Raw genomic sequence first — 25104 nt, 5'->3', positions numbered from 1 at the left:
GACTAGAGCACTGTGATGCATGTGACTGTAACAAAGGCGAGTAAGTCGGTAGTCGAGCGCATGCACAGCGAGATGCACAGCGATATATATTTGTACTTTAGATTACAATAAACTATTATATATTAATCAAAAGTGCCTACGGTTCCTCAACCATGTCTATTAAATGAAACATACATACTTGCTGTTTATTAAAATACAAGTACAATATTTGATGATCAACTGTGTCGCGTCCTACACATCTACAACTTTAAACACGATTCGCAAATATTACCTGCGCACCTGTACGTACCCTTGAACAAAACTGGCGCAGAAGCGCGCCAGGAGCATCGCTGGACGTATGCGACAAGTAGAACGAGCGAGCCGCGTACAGCCGCCTCGGCTAATTTAATACCGCGAGTAGAACGAGTCGGCCGCAAGTCAGCCCCGCTGAAATTTTCCTCTAAAGGTTAAATTTTCCATCGGATAACGGCGGGTAAAATTTCTGGAAGTGTTCGTAGAAGCCCATAGAATCCATGATTATCGGAATAACATAAAGTTTCAGCTCCTTACTTTTCTATCTTCCGCAGAACACGAAGTACACGGAAACTTCGCGTCGGCGATGGTGTGCTGCTGGCTGCGCCTGGCGGAAACATGTCCAAAGAAGAGAAGCGGAGAGAAAAAGGTAGCGAAAAAGCGAGACAGAGGGAGAGAGAGAGAGAGAGAGGGAGAGAGAGAGGGAGAGAGAGAGGGAGAGAGAGAGAGAGAGATAAGAGGAGCGTCGAATGGAACAGAAAAATAAGAAACCCGCTGAAATGATCCGGACGGTAGATTGTATTATCCTGCGAAATTTCATCGTCTCCCTTTCTCGCCGTCTAATTTATCGGTTCGCGATACCCAGCGACCAGGAAATGGACAACGAACGGTTTTTCCGGTGCAGGCTCCGGGTACGAAAAGAGTTTTCGTGGAAACGGGGCGGCCGGGCGCGCCGGTATATCGAACCGAATCCTGGCGATAACCTCGGATCATTTCGCCTCCGGGGATCTCCGGAGAGCGAGTTCCGACGCGATATAAACATCGACAAACTCCGTGCCGTTAATAATAAACGTTTCCGCGTAAACCTATAAAACGAAAAAGTCTCGGGAAAGTCGTCCGGCGGGCTATCAAGATGCATAAGAGATAAAGGGGGCGGAGGGTGGGGGGGGCCGGGAGGAGCGGTCTCGGCACGCTCTCCTCCGACCGTGGTGGGCAAACAAAAAAGTGTCGCGGAACATAATCCGCAAACTTGCTGTCCCCTGGATGCAACGGCATCCACTTCCTGCATTAACATTAACGTGTATCGAGTTACCGGGCGCACGGTGTGCTAAGTCGGAAGCATTAAGGAACTCTTGCCGAGAGCCGTTCAACCGATAGCATCCGCTGTCAACGTTTAGCCCCGACGTCGCTCGCTAATTAAGGTCAGTTTCATGCGGCGTGGCGCTCAAACGACGAGCCTCTAGCACGGAAGAATAAGAGTCCGCGGTTATTCCCGAGTTCTCGCGAGAACTCGCAGTTGACGTCTTTTCGGGGGGCGCGAGATAGGAGCAAGACGATTGCGTCGAAAAATGGGACGAAAATCGTCGAGACTCGAAAACCTCCTTAGCGACGGCTAAGGAAGCGTCTTTGTCGAATATCGACGCGGTGGTTCCGTCGAAAAATTGGTTAAAAATCATCGTGACTAAAAAACCTGCTTATTGACGGCTTATAAAACATCATTGACATCCATCATTGACGCGACGTCTGCGTCGAAAAATCGGTCGAAAGTCACCGCGACTCGAACGCTTGCTCACCGACGGCTAACGAAACGTCGTTTCCGTCGATCAGCGACGCAATTTTTTATTCGCACGGATCCGCTAAGGGTCTTGTCTCCCAAGGAACTTCGCCGTGGAAAGAAGTCGACGCGGATGAGCGTCTTCGGGGAGATACTCGGGTAACGGCCGCCTCCGTAGCGTCTCATCTACATTCCACGCGGATCGTGTTACATAGTAAACGCCGGTTGACAGTTCCGCGAATTAGTCTGCGGCAGGAACGTGACTGGGGCCCCTCCGCCTGTCTGGGCTTTCTATGGTCTTTGATTGGCGCCAGACGAAACTCGAGACGAGATTAACGGGAACTCTCGAACTTGAGCCGGCAACTTTCCGCGCGTCCGCTTCATTGGCGAATCGGTAAGCACGGCAGTTACGTCGGACACTCTTTCGAACCGAGTCCAATTTGCCAGGAGATTGGGTCTAATTTAGATATGGGACACAGAGCTAATTTGCCCTCGGGGTGTGCTCCCGACGCGGCTCTAAGTCAGCCCTAATTTCTGACACTCCGCCGAGGAAAGTAACCCCGAACTTCGCGTGCGATTTTCTCCCAACGACCGGCGAGGGAACGTATCGGGATTATGGGGGCCCATTTTAACACTTTACCGATTGGTAAATTGCCTTTTTACGAATCATTTGTTAGGTATCATTGTCGAAGAACTGTTAGATTGTGCCGTTGTAAGGTACCATATTATTAAATATCTTTCGGGATGGATTAAGTTGGGGAAAAAAAAATAAAATAAATATAATAGATGAAATAAATATTGCTTAATTTGGAAGTAATTGTCTAAAAATTGATGTTAACTTGTTAATGCAGAAAAATAGGACTGTATGACTATCAAATCACATGCCAATATATGACATATAAACCAAAAATTCAACGATTTCATTGAAGCATTAAATAAAACAATATTTCCGAATAATATCGAGTTATACAAATATTTCAGTGTCTGCCATTTTACGTCAACTTTTTTCAATTTTTCCTGATCCGGATTTCAAGACAAGATTTAAAATTTATATCTTATTCTTAATTCATTACTTTTTATATATAAGTAGCGTCGAGAAATGGCGTGTCGAATCGATCCCTGCAACTTCGCCGTTTTTTAAAATGTACGCGCCGCGACGACAGTAAAAGATATTTTGGGTGGTTGTGCAAAACCAACATGGAGGCATAATTCGTGAACAGTGTGGAATAATAGCACAGTGAAAGTGAACGTTAGCGTAATCTGTGTCGTTTTACATATAATACATGCATTACACCTTCTGGATTACAACATTGACAACTGAATGGATGAGTTTTTCATTAATAATATTTGCGAAATTTCTGAAATCAATAGGCCATTTCTAAAATCCTTGTTTGTTGCTTCGAACGCGGCTCAAAGACGGAGCGCAGACATCTCCTTCCGTCGTGCCTCGGGAATAAGATAGGCTTCAGTCAGCTGGCTCGCATGCGCAGCAGCAGGAAAGATCGTCCGCGCGCAGCTACCTCTTTTCATTAATAACTCGTTAACAAAGCCGCGGTTTGCATTTCGGCAAAGGAAAAGGTTACTTGGAATGGTCTCAGGAAGCCGCCATTTCCCGGAGTATGTATAATTTCGAATCACCCTGTATATGCTCGCGAAGTCAGGAAGCCGGGCTTATCAGAGCGCGGAGCTTCTCTGGGCGAAAACAGGCGCCGAGAAAAATGTATCGAGGCTGAGCAGCCAGCAGCAGCCAGCAGCAGCAGCAGCGATGTAGAAGCGGAAAGACGAGATGGTCGTGGTTCCGGCGCGATAAAGCTCGTGCCCGGGCCGGTTTCGCTCGGCCGGCCGAGTATTGCGAGCTCGTTGGTGGCAGAAAAGAGTCCCCCGGAACGGAATATGTATGCATGAGCCCGGAGAGTTCGTCGGCCGGGGAAGTAAGAATACCAATTAGGCGTGCAAACACCGCCTCCTAATCCCCGAGGGGAGTCGGGGGCGGGCTCTGGGAGCGTTGCCGGTCGGTTAGGGCTGGCGAAGTCACCCGTTTAAGTGTCTCCCGGGCGGCGGGGTCGCAGATTGGGGCCCGGATACGATAAACAAGCCGGAATTGAATCGATGAGGCTCCCCTTCGCCGTCGAGTGTTCACGAAAATTCAATCTCCGTGGGAGCGAGATTCGATTAGCAAGCTTTTTGAGAGCGCCCGCTCCTCGGCGCCCATCGCCCGCACCACCTCCGCGCAGGCTACCTTGACAAGGGAGACACCACGGACCCGGACCGCCTCGGCGAACAGAGGCCGGAATTGAAATACAGTCCGGAGGTTGATCTTGGGGTCGGAATTAATTGGACGCGCTGTTTGGGTAATCGATGGTACAGGTTTGATCGAGCCGCGCCGAGCCGAGCCGCGCCGAGCCGAGCCGGCTCTTTCAACCGAGAATATTAATTGTCAATCGAGCCGGTGATTCCAGACGTAGGCGGCCGTGACTGTTTGCTGTCCCGTAAATTGGAAAAAACGAGCTTCGACGCCAGTCAACGGGAACCAGTAATTACGTTCCACTCACCCCGCGCGGAGACACGCGCGCGCGCCGCGCGACTGCCTTTTTCTCTCCCCGTGCACCTCCACCCCGAAACACGGAATGTTATTAATTAAACGTAAACGCGCGGGGAAGAGCGACTCGCTCGACGTCGACGCGTGTTTAATAAGTGAATGCGGTCGGTCGTTGAACCGACACCGTCGAAAGGGAACGTTATTGTGATAGTGGAAAGAGACCGTCGCCGAACAGACGTCCGGGAAACGGTGTTTTCCTTCGTCCGGGGAACGAGCGCACGAATTCCGTCGCCGGCAAATGGACGCCGCGCTCCCGGTCCAAGCGAGACGATCGCGATAAGCGTTGATTCGACGAGCACTGTTCGAGCCTAGTTGCCGGCTCGACGCGTTTAAATTCGCCGGGCGTTCAAAGATTCGGTTAAGACTTTACCTTGGAACGGAGCGATTATAATTATGCTATCGAATTTTATACGATACGTCTTCGAGATTGACAAGGGTGATTAAAATATTAATATAAAAATATTAAAATATTAAGTGGTGTATATATCTAAGATGAGAGATTTGGGAAATGCTAATGTATTATGAATACTATGTCACGTTATCGAATTTTAGTACAGTATATGTTTTTAACATTAAATATTAATATTGTTGCGCGTTTTCGACGTCCGTCGCGGCATCTCGTATAATCTTTATTTATTTACAGTTAGCAACAACTATTAACACTAATAACAATATATCTGAATCTATTATTATTTATAAACGTCCTCTCGCTTCGATAGCTCCGTAACAATATAAATACATGCTTAATACACGTATTGAAATCAACAATTACTTAAACGAAGAAAATAAAAATACTATAAATATATAAATATATAAATTTGATATCTCGGTCACTTCGAGACGAGATTCTTTGAAGTCATACAGCTGCAATAAAAAATAACAATGAAATATAATACTACCATATCTAAGCAAATTAATATTATCAAAAATCATGATCAATTATCCACGTCTATAACTTATTTCGAACACACTTAAGACACGATACTTGTCGCAATTTCTCCGACTATTTTATATAACTTTTCCGTCGCGCCACTGTAACACGTGGGATCAACGACATCGCGAACGCGGAATTAGAACCGCGGTAGAACCGGCGGCCCATCCCGGCCGCTTAGAAGTTACTAAAAAGGTGACAAAACGATTCACCGTTACGATAGACGCCGGCGAAGTCGTCGGCCGGCCGCCATCGATCTTAGTTACGTGCCAGAATAATATATAATGGCCAATAATGTCGGGGCGATGAATCAAACTATTGGGGAAATTCTATCGACAAGCTGTCACCGCTATTATACATTGCGTCGAACATAAATATATTATGACAGACACCGCGTACAAGCCGGCGGAAGAAAAGGAAAAGGGGGGAGGGCGCCACGGCTAGATGAATCCATCATACATCGTATTTACCCGCGGCTCATCTTTCTTTATGGCCGGTCAATGGCTGGGCCGCGCCGCGCCGGGGCGGCTGGCCCCGCGACAAAAGTGCGGAATTTATACGGCCGACCGGCTCGCCGTAAACCCCGGACGTTTACCGTCGTACAAATCACGATCCGTTACGCAAGAATGTCTTCGCAGAACCCTATTGGGTCACGCGACGCGACCGTCCGATCGATGGACCGTAAAATCTTTTTATACGTGCGTGAGCGGCGTCCTGCTACGGGTGCTCGTATCACCGAGGAGGAACTTCCGCGAAGTCGTTTCCGAGGACAGGACGAGCGGCGTAGTCGGCGTTCGCTCCCGATAAGCGATATTCTACGGGGAAAATCGACGAAGGGTAAGCGTGCAAGCGGATAAGTAGATTCGGGTGTGCTTCGTTCGTAATGATCGCGGCTATCGATTAACTCGCATTAACGCCGATACAGCGGTCTCCAGCGCCAGGTCGGCCATTTCTTCGGCTATTTTTCTGGACGTTCCGGGTTCCCTAGGGTCTGGCCGAACGATCCTCTAAATTTCGTTATATCCTCGTAACCAGGTGCGGCCCGGCCGCCGGGGAGCGATAATTTTCCTGCAGCTCGAACATTTTTCCCGTGGATTCCTCAAAAATCCGCGCCACCAAGTCGCCCGTATAAATGATGGCTGACAATGGCGAACTGGTCCGCGCGGCGGGGTGGCGGCCCCCGGCCGGAACTGTCGCTATAATTTCACATTCGTTGTTAACGGACGAGGCCCGGCGCTTCGTTCGCCTAGCAGACTCGCCTTAATCGCAGCTGCAGACGGCGACGTTCAAACGCTACCGATCCTCCAAGTTTTCGCTCTATCTTGCTCTTTCTCTCGCAATCTCAATCTCTCTCTCTCCCTCTCTTTGGCCAGCGATCGTCTAGTCTGAGCGCTAGGCGGCGCATTTTGCCTTTCGCCCGGCTGCGAAATAATACATTGCAGTCACACCTCGACGCCGTTAATGCAACATCTGGCAAAGTTTGCGGAGACAGACATTCACGGCGGCCCGGCCCGGTGAACGGATAAGTATTGATTCTCCCCGGGCCAAACGCGCGTCTAACTCCGCCCGCCTCTGTGTGTGGGCCGCGTGTGCGCGCGCGAGACCGAGCGCGTGTTCTCCGGTCTCGTGGTCGCTTGAATATTCCTTGATCCCATCACGGTATTCCCTTTCACCCGTTCGAGACGCTCGCGGTGCCGTTAAAACGGTAACCAGCCTGTCTGATCACGAACAGACCCGATCCGCCGCTTCGTCTGACAGCCAACGGATCTATTCTACTTGTCTCGCCGTTGATTGCCCCTATTTCCTCTCGCGGCTGGATCGTCAAGCCGCTGCTCTACCGTAGACGATCCCCGCGATTTACTCTGCCGCACGCAAAGACAATACCATTCGCGGATGCTGAAGAGGCTCGCGGTGTTGCCGGCTAATAATACGGAGAAGTGTCGTTTCGTTCTATTAGTTTTACGACGTCGCCGCTGCTGCTGTCTTCCGCGAAATAGGATAGTAATCATTGGAGAGGGTGATGCTATTATTAGGTTTCCATTATTTTTACGCGAACTTCAAGACTTTATTTAACATGTTTCCGATTGTCCGACTTAGGTCAAATATGCATTGTTTGGTTCTATAATTTGTTGCCATTTTAAAGGTAACATTTTAAAGGTAATAACGCCTCTCTCGTAGAAGTTTTGGCCCTTATTAGCGAAAAACTCTTTTAATCGACTTTCACAATCTTCTCTCGATGCCAATTTCTTATCACTAAGGAAGTTTTGCAATGCAAGATAAACATGGTAATCGCTTGGTGCCAGGTTCGGACTATATAGTGGATGCATCAAAACGTCCCAGCCAAGCTCCTGAATTTTCTGACGAGTCACTATAGACGTGTGTGGCCCGGCATTGTCTCGATGGCAGACAACATCTCTCCTGTTGGCCAATTCTGGCCGCTTCTGGTCAATCGCTAGCTTGAAACGGTCCAGTTGTTGATAGTAGAGATCCGAATTTATTGTTTGGCCATATGGAAGCAACTCATAATAAATGATTCATTTCCAGTCCCACCAGATGCACAGCGGAAGCTTCTTGGCCGTTAGTCCTTATTTGGCCACCGTCTGATTTCCTTCGCCGAGGTTCACTGACGGTTATTTTGCACACTTTAAAAAATTCAACTTTGCAAGTCATCGCGGTCGAATGTTCCCTCTGAGCGGACATCGTGAGTCGAGCAGGCCACATTGTAATTGGATGTCCCTTCTCAGGGGATATCAGACGTTGACCAACAGATTACAATGTTGTTCCGACCAAGAGGTCGAGACTTTGACAATTAACCCTTTGCACGCGAGTGGTGACTCTGAGGCACCACTAAAGTTATTCTATTACATTGCAAAATAATTCTTCTAACAATAAGGTTTAGATTTTAAAAAATTATCAAGTAGTAAAACTGTTGGGAGGAGTCACAAGAATAAATTTTCTATGCATGCAAATTTATTTTGTTAAATAGGATGGACATACTACGAACCAGAAAAATTATTTCAGATTTACAGTTAAATTGGCTCCGTTTGCAAAGGGTTAAAAATATGAATGGAGCCTTAAACAATTAAACGTATATTTCAAGTATGTAGGGTAATACGAAAAGACATTGAGTGTTATAGAAATCTTTATCAAGAGAAGAAAGAAAAAGGAGCTACTCGACTAACTCTTGACGAATTTATAAAAAAAGCACACGAGAGATTAATAAATAAATACATACTTTAACACACTGTTCCTTGCGAATATTTTTTTTACTTCTCACTGGTTTCTATTAATATCTTGTTAAGTATAAATGTTAATCCGTTCTTTTAAGCCGGAATAAAGTTCTGTCCCCTTGTCATCGGTATTTAACCATTTAAGTAAATGTAGATAAATGCAATCAATATTTTTCCTTTTCCTTCTAAAAACTGATCACAGTAGAAAAAGTGCTCATGCTTGCAACTATGAAGAAAATAGTACGGCAAGGGGTTAAGGCGTCCTTTAAACATCTAAATCATACAGACGTTTTATAGACGTCTTAAGGACGTTTCATAAAACAACACGAAATTTTATGCAACTTTCTTCTTTTAGCGAGTGACTGCTCCAATCATAAAAATTAATGCGTTGCTCTGCTGTTACTGGTTCCACGTAACGAGTCACGAGTGTGTAAACTTGGCAAATGCAAAACCGACTGGTACACGTGGGCGATATTTATGACACACGTTCTGTCAAACGTTGATGAAACTTCCCATCGCGTCCAAATATTGATATATCGAGTCGAAATTAATTTCGCGGCGTGTTTGCGGGGTACTGTTTTTCCGGCGACCCTGTACCGGCACCGATAGAGATTTCCGGCGCTTAATCGCGCCAATTAATTTAGCCCCAATCGGGTAGCAGGAGATGCTAATTGACCATTCGGCACAACTAAATTACCCTTCGCAGAGTCAACAGAATTCCACGTATTTCCGTGTGGAATACCTTCACTTATCCGTATCGCGCGCGCTCGAGAGAGAGAGAGGGAGCATGCGTTCGCCCTCGAATCTTTGATCTCCAATCAACGATTGACCGGTCCCGCCATCGGCAAACGTAAGTAATAACTCGGCCATTCCCTGTAATTCCCGTCTGTTTGCTTTGCGCGAGCAGCTCTCAGAATGCCAAGGAAATATTCATGCCCGGAGAAACCGTCTGATTTTTCCAGCTGAACGGTTTCGTTGATGTTGCCGCGCCCAATAGAAATTTCATTAATTTTTCTAGGCGACTCGCGCGATCACCTGATATCGTCACCATGCGATTATCGTATTATCTTCAGGATTGTATTCCTTTACGGAGAAATAATAGATATAGAAATCTCGAATATGGCTGACTCGTACTACTGAATTTTCACTAGACCTCGCGGTAGAACGATTCTCTAACTGATCTGACTTCTGTGTTTTATCGCCTTGCAAATATTCTGGAATTTCACTTGAAATGGTTCCGACTGCAAAGGGTTAATAAGGTCTCGCCCCGCCTGGAGGGTGATCAAGAAATATACTTGTTCAGAGTGAAAGCAGCAAATTCGGTTTGAGAAGAAAGTGAAAAAATAAAATTCCGTTGCAGGACGGAACAATTTCTGTCGGCGAAGGAAACAAGCGATGACAGTTTTTAGAGACGCGAGACGGCCGTTGCCGGATGGTTTAGACACCGGATTACTCGTAGAACAGCATGGCATTATATTCCAGCCACCCACACCCCGGCTTCTAGTCCTTCGATCTAGCACTCACCTCCCTGCACAGTTCTCCGAGCACTGTTATTCGGTCCAGCCTCGCAGCGCATCTCCAGGGATCCTCTGACAGAGCCACTAAAATTGATCGTGGACCTATTACGCCAGGCCACGAGCATCCATGAGTAAACATCGAGTGGGCCATGACTTTTCCCGAATCATAGTAATTAATTTCAGTGAAAAATATTTCACTGGAAACATCTTTCACATTTTATTTTCTCTGCGGTTTGTCTTCGATATCAACTGAAATATTGCGTTATTTTGTAATTATTTACTTTATTTAAATGCCACTTGCGTTCTTTAATTTATCATAATTTAGCATAAGAGAGAATTTTGTAACTTTAAACTGCGAATCTTCCTTGTCAATTTTCTAATTTCTTTTCTTCAAATGTATATGAAATCTTTTCACGAGGCGGTTGTATAGCGTAAACTGGCACATTGACGAGACTCGATAATCTCAGGAACTGTGAAACATCGAAACCGGACGGCGCACTTTGTGCAACGGGCTTGTTTCGAATATTATATCGGGGGATATAATGATCGCCGTTGCGGAATCGTCGTTAGCGGATTCGACGGAGTGCGGCATTAACGAGCGATTCCGATCCGCCGAACTCGCGGCAGAACTCCGATTAATCCCGCGAAATGTCAACGCTGATTCGCTAGTCGCATTCATGGGATCCGCGCGGCCGCGAGAGCAGCCGATAAATGCCGGAGCGTCTCCCGATAGCAGTTAACAACGACGACGAGTCAGAGGAAATGCATAATTCACTGGGCTTTTCTATTTGAGCAGGCCACCGGGGGGTCGGCGCCGAGCGGCAGCATCGCCGCGGCCGTGTGTTTGCGTGTGTGTGCAAGCACCCATGAAGTGTCAGCCAACCGGTCAGCCGTGACTGATCCCTGAACCAATAAGGGTGGTCATTCGAGTGTCACCGCACCGTCGGTTAACCGATGGTCCTTCGGTTTAGGGGCGATCCATCGGGCCGGGATCGAGATCGTTGACCCCTCCCCATCCCCCCCCCCCCCCCCCCCCCTCCCCCTTCGGACGCCTTATGCCCGCGGCACAAGGAGCAAATCAGGCCTAATTAATCACGTCGATTCGACACCTGTCCGTGAAGATATTTCTTCGACGCCCCGATAATTCATTGACCTGTTCCGCTGGCCGCTACTAAATCGACCGAGCACGCTCGCCAATCTGTTTTGTCCATTCGACCGATAATCGACTTTTTAATCGACGCCGATCCATCCGCGCGCCGCTATTCCTGACACGTCTGACCATGTGCAGACCAATTTCACTCGAGATCAAATTATTCGGATTCCGCTCGCCGCCCGTTTCATACGTGCAGCTGGTTTTCCAATTATTCAAAGTTGCGGCCCTCCCACGTGCCAGTTATTTCATTATCTCGTATTTTGCATCTATTAGTGTACCACGTTCCGATTTGGCAATATTTTAACCATAGATCCGTCTGTGTTTCTTTGATTATTGTGACGTCTGTCTATGGTTTCCATATTCTTACGTTCTTGTGGCGTTATTATATTTTATATGAGATATTATTGCTTGGTTATATTATGTATAATATAATACTTATTTCGTATATGAGATTATATATTATATGTTATATTATATAATATAATATGTTATATTATACTTATTTCGTATATAAGATTATATATTATATGTTATACGATATATAGCATATATTAACTATATAATACTTACATGTATACACGAGTACGTTCTTTTTATTAGAATTGCTTATTCGGCTTCATGAATATCTAAAAAGCGCACAGATATTTCTGAAGATTCTTTAGCTATTCCGACGTAAATCAGTAACCTGATAAAACGACCGACCTATCCTGGTTATTTTATTATCTCTCACATAGACGCATCCCGGCGATTTATAAAAGTCATTGGTTCCGATTCGTCAATATTTAAAGCGCAGAGGTGTCTATATATTTCATAATCGTACACCACTATTTATAACCAATAACCAATAACCATAACGTTCAAAAAACATTGATCGATGCCATTTATATTATATTATACTGACACATTCGTACACTTACAAAGACTCCCATTAATATTTGTACAAAACACCATAACTTTTTTAAAACCGGATTAACATTGATTTTTTCAAATAATGAGTTACTGAAATGCTTTCCGAAAATTTTGCTATTGCTCACAGTAACAAAAGAACTGATAAAGCCCTAATTTCTTATCTTTGTTGTATCTGAGCCTATAATAAAAATTTTAGAAATGCGTTTTGTCAATCTCGATAACTAAAATATATACATATTGAGAATTTGATCGCAATATTGATTCACCTTCGTAGCAACAGTAAACAATTAAAGACCGCAAAAATCGCAGATCAAAAACTGCGAAAATCCGCAAATTTTATAATATTTTAATGCTTGTAAATTGACTTTGCATTTATCGGTTTCCGGTCTACCACCTGCTGTACATCTACCTCTTCTTCTAACTCTACCTCCACTTCTACCTCTCCCTCTTTCTTTACCATTACCTCTGCCTCTACCACTATATCTATACAGTTATTATTCTTGTTGTAAGTCGTGGGAAGTTGCGAGTTGTAAATAATAAATCATCATTGTTATTGTTAATCCAAGGTGCCTTAGCTGTCGTTTTATTATTACCACGGACTGTACTGGGATTTATCCTTAAAAATAATCCCTACAATTGCAAAATTTTACAAGCATCCCCTGATTTCAACAGATTTCTCTTATAAGCGTTAAGAGTACGAATACTTATGGGACTGACTGTATGTCTCATCAACGGCCGTCTGAGAAAGCGTCGACTCGCTCCACTCATTTAATTACCTTGAAAGAGGGGAATCCGCGTCCGTTAATTTTCTTATTTACCGGCGCAGCACCGAGTGCAGTGTCGCTTAATCAATTCGGCGATTATTCTCGATCGGCGGGGGAAACATCGACCTGTTCGATTATTTATACGGGAGATTTACGTTCGACGGCCGGGCGGCGTCGAATAATCCGAAACCGGGGCCGGTCTCGATAAAAACTTGATAACTTCCCCGATAAGATAATGGAGCTGTGACTTAATAAAACTGCAGAGAAAGAGGGAAAGAGAGCAGGAGAGAGTGAGAGCGAGCGAGAGATCGAGAGAGAGAGAGAGAGAGAACAAGTTTCCGCGAAGCAATTTGCTTGCTAAAAAAGAAGGTTCCCGGGGAAACATTTAGCGGAACGAACCCCCGAAGCTTCGCCGAGGAGAAAATTTCAGAATCACCGTCCTAGGAGATTTGTAGAGGCGAATCCGGGCGCATCGGGTGCAACGGCGTGCAACAAAGTGCTCGTCCGCGCTCGCAGCGCCGCCGAGAGAGCCGGAATTCGCGGCTGCATAATGCTCGAGCTTATCGTCGCCGCGGGAACAAAAATTCCCGGCGTATTTTTGCCCGAACGAACCAGGACGAATCGTTCGATGGTATGTCCTCCAGCTACGATAAACAAACAGTTCGCGCGGATTCGTTCGAGGAAACTTAGCGCCCTTAGCGACCTGGATCGCTCGATTTGGGACGGCGATGAATTTGACTGCATAATTCTTCACAACGTCATAATACAGCGACGACTTTTGAATAAGATCGATTGTGTCGTGTCTTTTTATACGGAGTTGCTAATTTTCTGTGAAATAATGAAAAAGATAATTATTTTGATTGAAAAGAAAAATATTTGATTAAAAGATAATTTTCTGTGAAATAATAACTTGATAAGAATTAATTGCATTTAAATGAGGATATTAATAATTTGGAGAATTATGGATGTGCTCGTTGTTGTGCGTGTGTTTTGGAAATCTTAAATGATAAGATAATTTTCTGTGATATAATAACTTGATACGAATGAATTGTATTTAAATGCGAATTTAAATAATTTCGAGGGTCATGGATGGGATTAATGAGATCATTGAAGAATCTTTTTAGAAAGCATAAATTGGTAATAATCATTTTTCATTTTTAATAATCTCCCTTAAAGAACAATAGAATTTTCACTTTTAGTATCTTTTTATCTACATTTATCCATAGATTTTAACGACTGTCCCTCAGATTAATACTCAACTAACAAATTCAATCCTTTGATAACGGAAGAATGCAATTTTGCTCCAATTCGCAAGAAATTAATTTCATTCGCGTTTATTATTTCACATGCTGCATCTTCCTGTTTATGGATGTTTAAACATACAAGATGCTGTTATTAGAACACGGGAGTAATTCATAATAAGCTCGGCCGTAGATAAATACATAACGAATTTAATTATTACCGGTTAGTTGTTCGTATTTCCGGCGGAGCCACGATACGAATTAATAACAATGATATTCCGGTACGTGCAATAACAAGCAAGCATTTTAACTGTTGAAATTACGGGGGTTTCGCCGGTAGAGCAGCGGCAGTGGCAGTGGCAGTAGCAGGAGGAGCAGGAGCAGCGGCACGAGCGGGGTTTTCAACTTTGAATTTACAGCGGGCCGGGTGTCGGGGTGGGGATAGAATCCGCGTTTTCAACAGCAAAATGATACATCGAGGGGATGTTGGCTTTCGAAAACAGGTTTACGCGAATATCGAGATCCACGCGGGTAGAACTTTAAACCGTCGGGTACCACGAATCGGAAAACACGCGACTTAAAGCGTCTCGCCTTACATCCGCGGATCTACGCCGTCAAATCGGATCCCGCGAAGGGAGCGGGAAGAGAAAATCTCGCCGCGTAAATGCAGTCGGCGGGAATCCCCGGAAGCTTGCCTTCCGGCGACGTCGACGTCGAATATCAAACTATTTTCGCAAGGGTTGTCGGTCGCCTTCTTGCCCCCGTCCCACCTGCCCTCCCCTCCCCCACCCCCACCGCCCCCTTCCCCCGGGCACCCTTCTCGGCCGTTTAATCTCTCTCGTTTTATTTCCGGGCCGCGCGCGGCCCGCTTAATGTCGCGATGTTAATCAGCCGAGGCCGCTAAAACGCTCCGCAGAATCCTCCCGGAGGGGAAAAAGTCTTCAGCCCGAACAATGACCCGCTAACTGCCACCCCCGTGTTGTCGCGGGAATCACTTTATCGCGCCGATTACCATAGCCGCCGTCTGCTTTCCTTTTTTCCCCGAACGGACGCGCCCCCTTTCACGGTCTCAGCGACGCCACTTTGCATCCCCAGGCGACGCACTGTCGGCGGGGAGTCGAAAGGACTGACAAAAATCCATCTCAAACATTTCGAAGATCACATGTCAAATTTCGAATTTATACATTAATAGGATGTCCATAAGTTTCTTTTTTTTACGGGAAATCAATAGACGATATTTGTTGTCCAAGGTTGATTTATTGTGTCATATATGAACCGTTCTGCTCTATTACCTTTTTGCACCGCTCGGGAAGCCTAATTAAGCCCTATTTCCAAAGGAGTTGAGACTTACTTGCAAGATATTCATCGAGCTGCGTTTCTATTTCGCTTTCGGATTTCTGATATTTATCATGGAGAGAATTATTTAATGAGAGAAACAAGTAATAATCGAATGGAACTAGATCTGCATAGTGAAGCAGAATGTAACGGAATATAATAGAGCAGAATAAGGTGGAATAGATTAGAATAATGTTGAATAGAATGGAATAGAGCAGAATAGAGTGTAACAGAATGTGACAGAGTAGAATAGAGTAAAACAGGATAGAATAGAGTGCAAAAGTGCATACCAGTTTTTTAAATTCTATTTTACAGTTTTCTCTATTTTTTGTGACTACTTTCTGATTTCTATTTTATACGTTCTTCTATTTATCTATTTTATACTTTTCTGTATTTTTACATCTGTATCTTTTTATTCTACCATTTTCTAATTTTTCGATCGGGGAGAATTTGACTGCCTTATCATACATTCAATTAAAAGCAATTAGCTCGTCATAAGGTAGAAGATTGGAGCTTTAATATCGTTCATTTTTCATCAAATTTGGTTAAATATTAACACAGTTGTAGCGGTTTTAACATTGGGAATATCGAATCTTCTATTTAATCCGTCGATCGGCGCTTTCATCGTGCCGCCGCCGCCTATGCGAGACGAAATTTGCCGAGAAATTAGCTGGTTCTAGCGCGAGATTAGCAATGCCATAGTTACCCCGTCCGATTTAAGCTCGATCTTGCGATCGCGAGACGTTTCTTCGGCGGAATATCGAATTTTCCGTATTTGCTATCACCGACCCGCAGCACGAGAAACAGTATAAAATTGATTAAACTTTGTTGCGCGAAAAGGGAGAATTATTGGGTTGGTCGGAAGGTATTTCGTGCAATTTTTCGGGGAAATTTAATGAACCACCGGTTTATTAAATTAAACTTTTTATTAAACTATCTGCTGTGTATTTTATCCATTAAAATTCGGCCCCTCCTCCGGGCCCGCTATTTATTTTTAACGTTTGCACGCGAAAAATAATACCGCCGCCACGCTGAAACGGAACACGGAAAGCTTTTCGGCCGGTCCAATATTTTAATTAATACCTTAACTGTTTGCGTGCCGGTTACAACGACTGGTACCTGGAAGCTCGTGATGCAAATGCACCGGGTCTTTGCAACTTCGTTCTTGACTAAAGGTTCAGGGTTACTTGTAAAGGCTAAGTTTTGACTCGTTAAAGATGTTGCAATATTTGATAGTTTATCGTACGGTGAATACTGTAAACTCCGATACTATTGCATAATTTTTTAAATATTAAATACCTATGTATTAGATAAAATAAAATAGAAATAGAAACTAAAATTTAACATTGAGCTTCTATCAGCTCCAATATTATTATATAATTTCTTAAATATTAGATACCTTTCGCGATTATAAAAATAAATAAAATGAAAATGAAATAAATAAAATAGATTTAATTCTATAGCAATAGCCAAGCACGATATCTTATTATTCAAAGAGAATCGAGTTTCCAGTTAAAAATTGTCCTACCTTTATCCTTGCGTCTAAAATAGGGCCTCTACTGGGCCTAGAACGAAACGTTCCTTTTCCTTTTCGTCCCTATACTATACCTGTCCAAAATTCTCCGCCGCCGCACGTTATTCGCCGACCCCAGTAACTTCGGTACACCCTGTAGATTCGAAAATTGAATTCGGGCCAACCGTTTGGGAGAAACTACCACCGTGCGCCGTTGTAAAAAAATTCGACGAGATAACATCGCGGCAAAGTGCGGCGTGCATTGGCGCCGGAATTAGGAGGGCCGTAAAAAACATGGTTTCGCGGGGGGGGGGGGGGGGCATTATGCTCGCGCCTCGACACGTGAAATCTCCGGCTGCCGAACGAGGCTCTTGGAACTTCTGGCATTCATCGAGGACACTTGACACGATGAACGTAATAATAACCGGCCCCGCGGAATATTTACGGTGCAGGTAGCACGGGCCGGAGGCAGAGGCGTGTGCTGACCGTGATTAACGCGACGGGGGCGGCTCTAACACGCGAAACGATACAAAACGAAGCGAAACGAAACGAAACAAAACGTAATCCACGGAAATCTGTTCGGAGAGCGAGCGGATTTTCGAACGATCACGCGACACCGCTCCGCGCCCGAGTTTCTTTCCTATTCTTTCACAAGCCTGCACACGGAACGTTCCTCTCTCTGCAGCCGGGGGTTACCAAACGCCGTGCTCCCACGGCGTTATCGGCTCGTTATATCCGCGATTATGACGCCTGTTTCGCAACTACGTGTCGCGAAAATTTATGGACGCTTATTGTGTGTCGCGGCCAGTACGCGCCAGGTCCGCCCGCTCGCTACCCGTCGAGAGCGACACTTTGATTCGTGCGAAGCGCAATCTCGCTCCCGCCACGGTCATTGTCGCACCCCAGTTTGATCTTCTGTGACCACCGACGCCCAGCCGAGAGCCCCGCCGCGTTTACATGCCGGTTTAAACATTAGTTGAACACCTCCGCGTCGACGCTTCGCCAATTGGAGCGCGAACTCCGAACATAATTCCCGGGCACCCTCGAAATCACAGTGAACTCCGGTCTCGCGAGACGCAGTCGCCGGACAGTCAACACTCCAATGATTTTATACGACTGCTCGCAAATCGCTGTAATTACCGGCGACGGCAAATTCGCAGTTTCCTGGAAGGAGAGACTCTTGTTAGCGCTCCAAGGCTCGAGTCACGGATCGGCGTGAATTAAGGCAAAGGGTCTGGTCGATTAACACGAGAGCGACAACCTCCTGTTTTTAACGTCGCGTTTACGAAGCGCGTCGATTTGACGCATTTTCAATTTCTTGCAGAAAAATTTGGAAATTTATTAGATTTATCTCTTGCTTGGCATACTTACAATTATCCATTTAACGAGATAAATATTTGTCAGAATTGATTTTCTTGTACGGCTTCGAATTTTTTAATTTTCTATGTGGTATTACCTATCTCCACGAATACGTCAAATTAACGCGTTATCGCAAACTTTGTTATCTCAACTCTCCAGTGGCTATTACAAGATTACTTTTGTGTTCTTTATTCACAAAATCACCTGCTGAGAAGCGACAAGCAGTGAGAAAACCAATGTTACTATATTTTAAGTCTTTCCTTTTCATTGTTAAAAAGAGGAAATAAATTTATCAATCTTTTTGTTGTAAGCAAGAAAGTTGTCAAGTTTATCGCAAGTGTAGATTAATATCGAAATAATCCACATTTTATTTGTTTTCCGATTCTTTTTTCTTGATTTTCTACTTTTGATATATTATATTTTACTTTTACATTCTACTTTTGATATATTATAAATATTTTACTTCTATATTCTGCTTTTGATATATTATATTTTACTTTTACATTCTACTTTTGATATATTATATTTTACTTTTACATTCTACTTTTGATATATTATAAATATTTTACTTTTACATTCTACTTTTGATATATTATAAATATTTTACTTTTACATTCTACTTTTAATATATATTTTCTACTCTTGCAACCGCAATATCTGAGAAATTCTATAATCTACATCTTGATACCCAAAATAAGCCAACGAAAGGTGCAAAATCGGCGGCAAAATTTAATTTAACCCATTACTACCCTTACAAACAAGAAGTTACAGGTTTGAAATTTCCCGCGAACGAATTTTCTTGGCCGTTTCCGTCGCAGAATATAAAAATCACTGAAATACCTCCGAGAGCAGTTTCACCGACTTGACCCTTTTCCTTCGCACAGCAGAAGGTTTAAATTCATCGTTAATTTATCCAAGCGGGGCGTATGTGAACTCGGCTGCGACGGAAGAGTGTCGAAGAACGTTCTGCCAGAATAATCCGGCGAAGGGAACGCTACGGGGTGCCTTATCGAGCAAGAAGCAGACCGGTCGCAAAGTCTGCTGTGTAGCTTTGTCAGAGAGACTATAAGCGAGAGAGGAACAGCGAGAAAAATAACAAGAGAGAGAGAGAGGTAGAGAGAGAGAGAGAGAGAAAGAGAGAGGACGATAGAGTGAGAGACACAGGGCAGAAAACCGCTGCGAGAATACATAAACAGGGGAGTCAATAACGCAGTACAGAGGGGTTGTCGAGCAAAGGATGGCTCCGGCTCCGGCGCCGGGGGTATGGCAGATAGTTAAGGGTCTGCTTGTAACCGGAGCTTCTACAGAGATGGTTACCGGCTGCGTATAAACTTCGTATAACAGGCTCGAGTTCGGTGTGCGCGCGCGGCAAGTTCCGCAGGATGAAAATGAGAATAGCGTGTGCCGCCTCGTTTCTTATTCATACTCGCGTAAAGGCGGCAGAGGAGCGGAGCCAGGTGAACTCGAGGCTGGCGAACGGCGAGGAGGGGGGCTGGGGGGGGGCAGGAGCATCGAGGGTGGCGCAGGGACCGCTTCATTTCGGTCCCCGACGGCGTTCTTATTGCCCGTTAGGTACATCGCCTCTATTTGCTCCGGAGCCGCGTCATTATTTCGGCATCGTTTCAGCAAACAACTGTCTCTCGCTCTCGTCTGTCGGCTTAAGCTGCGCGCACGCGGATTCCCGCGCCTCTGTTTTTACGGTTCTCAGATTGCCCGAGTACCAACCCTCCCCTCCACAACGCAAACAACCCCGAACCCCCCATCCACGGCGTGCTTCCGCAAGAGGAACACACCTCGGTTTTCGAGTCCTCGATAAAACCTTCGCCAGCCCGAGATATACCGCGATCGCGACTATTCGGTTCTCCGACGTTTAAATCCTCTAATGCTCGTGACACATTTAATTAGCGTGATTTAACCTTTATCGGATGTGTGATATTCGGGAATAATGTATAGTGGCACGTGGGACGCGACAAACGACTGATAAGGGTGAACCGTTTGCTAGAGTTGTTAACAGTAATTGGTCGGGTCTATTCCGGAATGTGGATGCCGTTTAAGATGATTGAACTGACGGAACTAATTCGTGCGAATAAAAGGAGCTATATAAAGAGATAAAAAGAGTATTTTTTCTTTTTTGGGTAATCAGACTGTCGAATACGATGTAAGGGTTAGGTTGGTTTATATAAACTTTCTGAGAATACTCGTCGGTTCACGTACGTGACGAGAGGTAGAGAAAGGACGATGGTCGCACGTAGTGGTCACTATTGAATAAAATAAGCTCGCTTGGTGATACGGGGATGCACCAGCGAAATTATTAGCACGCGGGGTAGTCACGCACGGTAATTAGCAAATGCGGACAGCGAATTCCCGTGCTAAGTGAGCGAATTACGATGTCGCACAGTGGCCCGGTTTGAAGAATTAAGGAACATTTAACGAAAAAGTCAACTTTTCTTGTTTGATAATTATTCAATTTGTATCAGCTCGCAAAGGTCTATGGAAATTAATGAAATTAAATTTTCCATTTTCGAAATTGTAATTTTGAATTTGAATATCGCGAGTAGAGTATTTCACCTGACGAAACTTCTCCGTTTTTTCGAGATGTTCTGCTCATTGCGTTCAATATTTTCACTTAAACTTGTTACATTATACAAACCATACCTTCTTAATAACAAAACATATATTTTTTAGTCATTAACATATTAAAAAAACATTCAATATGTCATTAACATATTAAAAAAACATATTCAATATGTCATTAACATATTAAAAAAACATATTCAATATGTCATTAACATATTCAATATGTCATTAACATATTCAATAATATGTTAAAAAAAAAAAGTAATACTGATTGGTGCGTGACAAATGTGAAAAAGTTCCTATACTTACCAGAGAATAACTTTTGAACTGCAACAGCCCCCATGTTCTAGCAGGAAAAGAGAACGTTCCACGCAGCTTGCTCTAAATAACTATAAAGAGATTGCGTGCCTATGAAAAGCAATTTGGAAGTTATAATTGCTTAACCCCATGCCGTGCCATTTTCTCTAGAACTTGCACGATTAGAATTTCTTCGATCGCACTATATTCTTAGATGAAAAAGGAAAATTTTATATTTATCGTGTGCTTAAATTATCGTTGCAAAATTATTGAAAAAAAAATAATAAAAAGTTTATTGGAAAATCTTACACGCATCCCTTGATTTCAACAGATTTCTCTTATAAACGATGAGGGTACGAATACTTGTGGGACCGACCGTGTACCGAATGCCGGATTTTCGCGATTTCCATTTGAAAATTGTCGCGAAGAATCTTCCATAGGAAACGATTCGACGAATTTCGCGTTGCAAGACAAATTTCCCGAAGCCGTAAGCGCGCGCTTCGGATCGCATTAGCGGCCGGCTTTCGAATCACGGACACCGCGGTGCATTTTTGTCCGCTCCGGAACGGCCGAGCGGAATTCGTTGAACGGAAAAAACAAAAAAAAAAAAGAAGGAAAAAAATGGTGGAACGTCGTTTCTGCGGCGACAGGATCGGAGGCGCGAGAGAGGTCGTGTATCGCGGAACGGTGTCGACACGGAATTGTCGGGATAAAAGCTGAACTCCCTCCCCCCCGGTGCCGCGCCACACAGCGAAAAAATGTTTCGCGCTGGGTAAACTCCGGTAAATAATCCGCAAACACTTTTGTCGGTGCCACTTGCCTGGGAGTTCGATGGAATTGCCGGAGTCCCCGACGGGGTGCCAGCGCCGCGGATTAAAATAATCCATTTCCGCGGGATTCGAGCAAGTGTCGCTATCAAATATTTGCGCGGCCTTGGAGGATCGTATCCGCCGCAATGAAATCCCTTTAATGGCGGACGGAAAAAGGGAAGCAAGACGCGGGGGTGGGGCGCGAGCCGCATCGCGCGGTTCGTACATGGCGCTCGTAAAATTTTACTACGGCGTACTCGTGGCTTCGAATCAAAGTACACATCTAAAAGAGCGTGGCCCGGACCGCTTTTAGATGTTACCGTCGATTTTCTCGGTGCACGCGCAAAGGACCCCGGCGATCCCGAGACGCTCCTCCCGATTGCCGTTTCGTAACGTCGCGGTTTTATACGGGATTTATTCGAACGTTTAAAACACGCTCGGCGGCGCGCAAGGCTTTTTCCGACATGCCGAAAACGTCATTTTCCGGCCGCTTTGTCAACGCGTCCGGCTCTCATTGTTACACGAAGTGCGCGGCCGCGCCTTTGTGCCCGAGAAATTATACGCGAAGTCCCGCGGACTTTTTGGTTACAATAAGCATTCATCGGGACAATGCGCCTGACCGCTGCGTTTTCTGTTAAACCGGTCTTGTCGCGGCGAGTCATTTGAAACGCCACGCCGCGCCGCTTAATTATTAAGCGCGAGCGAACGCGGTCGCCACCGGCTCCCTGCAATTATACAAATTTTTCGTATTGTTTCGCCCGGATCGAATCGCGATCGGAATTGTTCCGTGCTGGATTGTTAAAGAGTTTGCTTGCGGTACACAGAGGTCCGGTTAGGAGAATGCAGTGACAAGTTCTCATAACTTTTGAACGATTAGAGATATCGCAATGAAATGTTCCTTAAAAATAATTTAGAAATTATCTTTATTACACCATTTTAAGAAAAGTCTTCGAATAAATTATTCATACTGTTTGTTAATAATAAAAATGTGATTATTTATCCGAAAAGACTGCTCTTTACGTTATAAAATTCATGATACAAGCATTAATTAGCATCTTCGAAACAACTTGAAGAAGACAGTTTTTACCAATAAAAATACTGTTTTAAGGATTTTTAATTTTAATAATAATATTACTTGAAATTTATGCAGTATCCTATTGATTCGTTAATTATTGAGATTACTGAATATGTAGAAGGTATTGAGAGCTCACCGAATATCGACAGTAGGAGAATGAATTTTTCAACAAAATGTCACTCAATTCCTCGATCCGGCCCACCGTGCGCCGCCCGGGCTTCAATAATCTCATGGACGCCCATAAATTCCGCGGTAAACGTCCGCCGGCCTGGCTATTATCTTCCCACGGGCCTGAAAAATGCGATACGTGAGTAAAAATTAATACGACCCGATGCCGGGGCGGCAGATAGCGTGCCGCGGCGATTTCTCTCGGCTCCGCCGATCGTATTGCCCTATCGAGAAATAGGAACACGTATGATGGCATAATTTCTTTTTATCCTAGCGGAATTACGTTTCCGCTGGCCGCCCACGGTCCGAGACGGTCCACATAAATTCTGTCAGCGAGCCTAATATTTCCCGGGAATCGTCCAATCGCGATTCCAAATTGGATCCTCGCTTTACCCCCCTCCCCACGTACACGGGGGTGTCATTAAAAGATACTGCCGGGCCGTGGAGGTTTCATAACCTCTTAGCTGTCCCGATCTTCTCTTTCTAAACCCAATTTCGTATGCGGTCGATTGACCTCCACTGTGCGCAGTCTCTCTCGACAGGTCGTGTTATAATCAGACTGCGAGTTTTATATATTAAGATGGGGAAAAAGAAATCCGTTATTTTTTCGGTAGACGACTGCAGTGATCGATATCTATTAAAGTATGGATCAAACTATTTCAGAATTTATGCTCGTTGGAAAGGTGACATTTCGCACTACAAAAATACTTGTTCTGTCTTTTGTTTGGTCCATTCAGTTGCGAGCTACAGGGTGTTAAAAATGGATGTCAGTATAGAGAAAATTTGGTACATTTTACAATTTTTCTTTGATAAAAGTGAAAATGCAAGCCAAGCGGTTGAAATTGTGAATGGTGTTTATGGTCCCGATACTGTAACAGCCAATTACGTGCAATTATGGTTTCGCCGATTCCGTTCAGGTATTTTTTATGTTAAAGGTGCGCCCTGTACAGGTAGGCCTGTCGTAGAAAATGTTGACAAAATCACAGTCGCATTAAAACGTCTCTACGATGTCTGCATTGGACCACCTTTGTGCTATCTTTAAGCCGCTTTTAATTAGCCTTTAGATGTCTCTAAGATGTCTATTTTTAGCTATTTTTATGCTATCTTCAAAACGTCGTAACGACGTCCCAAGCTGGACATCCTTTTAATATCTGAAATAAGACACCTTAAAAACGTCCATTTTAGATCATAACACATTCAGACCTGTAACGGTCATAACCCTGACGTCTCTGGAACGTCCAGTGCTTATTGGGAACGCACTAAATATCCAAGCGACTCGCATCTCTTAAAGTTAAACTTCATGCTATGAAAATAAATCATAGCGCAAAGGGGTTGAGAAATGAAACTTTAGCGGTTGCTAAATAATGTTTACAATATTTTTTTATTCTGCATAAAAATCTGCGGTATAATTACGATCTTTCGAAATACGTGTGAAACTGGCGAACGTTTTTCACGAAATTTCCCGGCGAAGTTTCGCAGCGACGAGTGTGCTCATCGTTCGCGGTTAAGAGGTTAAAAGTTCCATCGTTCGACGCTCGGGACGAAGAGTAAAAAAATAAAAAAAAGAATACAACGACGGGTGGGATTTCATCAGGGCGGGTTGGAACGCGGCGATTAATATAAAGTAATGCGAAGGACCCGTGGTAAGCGGAACGCCGGAGTGCTGGATAAGACGCTTAGTCGCCGCCAAAATGACCCCGGTTCGAGTCGCCCCCCGGGCGCCGGGTAATCCGTTTTTCATAGATTTTAATTTACGGCTGCTCCGGAATTCCGCTGGATAACGAGAGGAACGTTGCCCGCGCGACTTCCTGAAAAAATACGAAATTAAAATTCCCGCGGAA

The sequence above is a fragment of the Augochlora pura genome, chromosome 6 (genome assembly GCF_028453695.1).
Source record: "Augochlora pura isolate Apur16 chromosome 6, APUR_v2.2.1, whole genome shotgun sequence".
NCBI classification, from domain to species: domain Eukaryota; kingdom Metazoa; phylum Arthropoda; class Insecta; order Hymenoptera; family Halictidae; genus Augochlora; species Augochlora pura.
The sequence above is the reverse complement of the archived record's forward strand: the minus strand, read 5'-3'. Positions refer to the sequence as shown.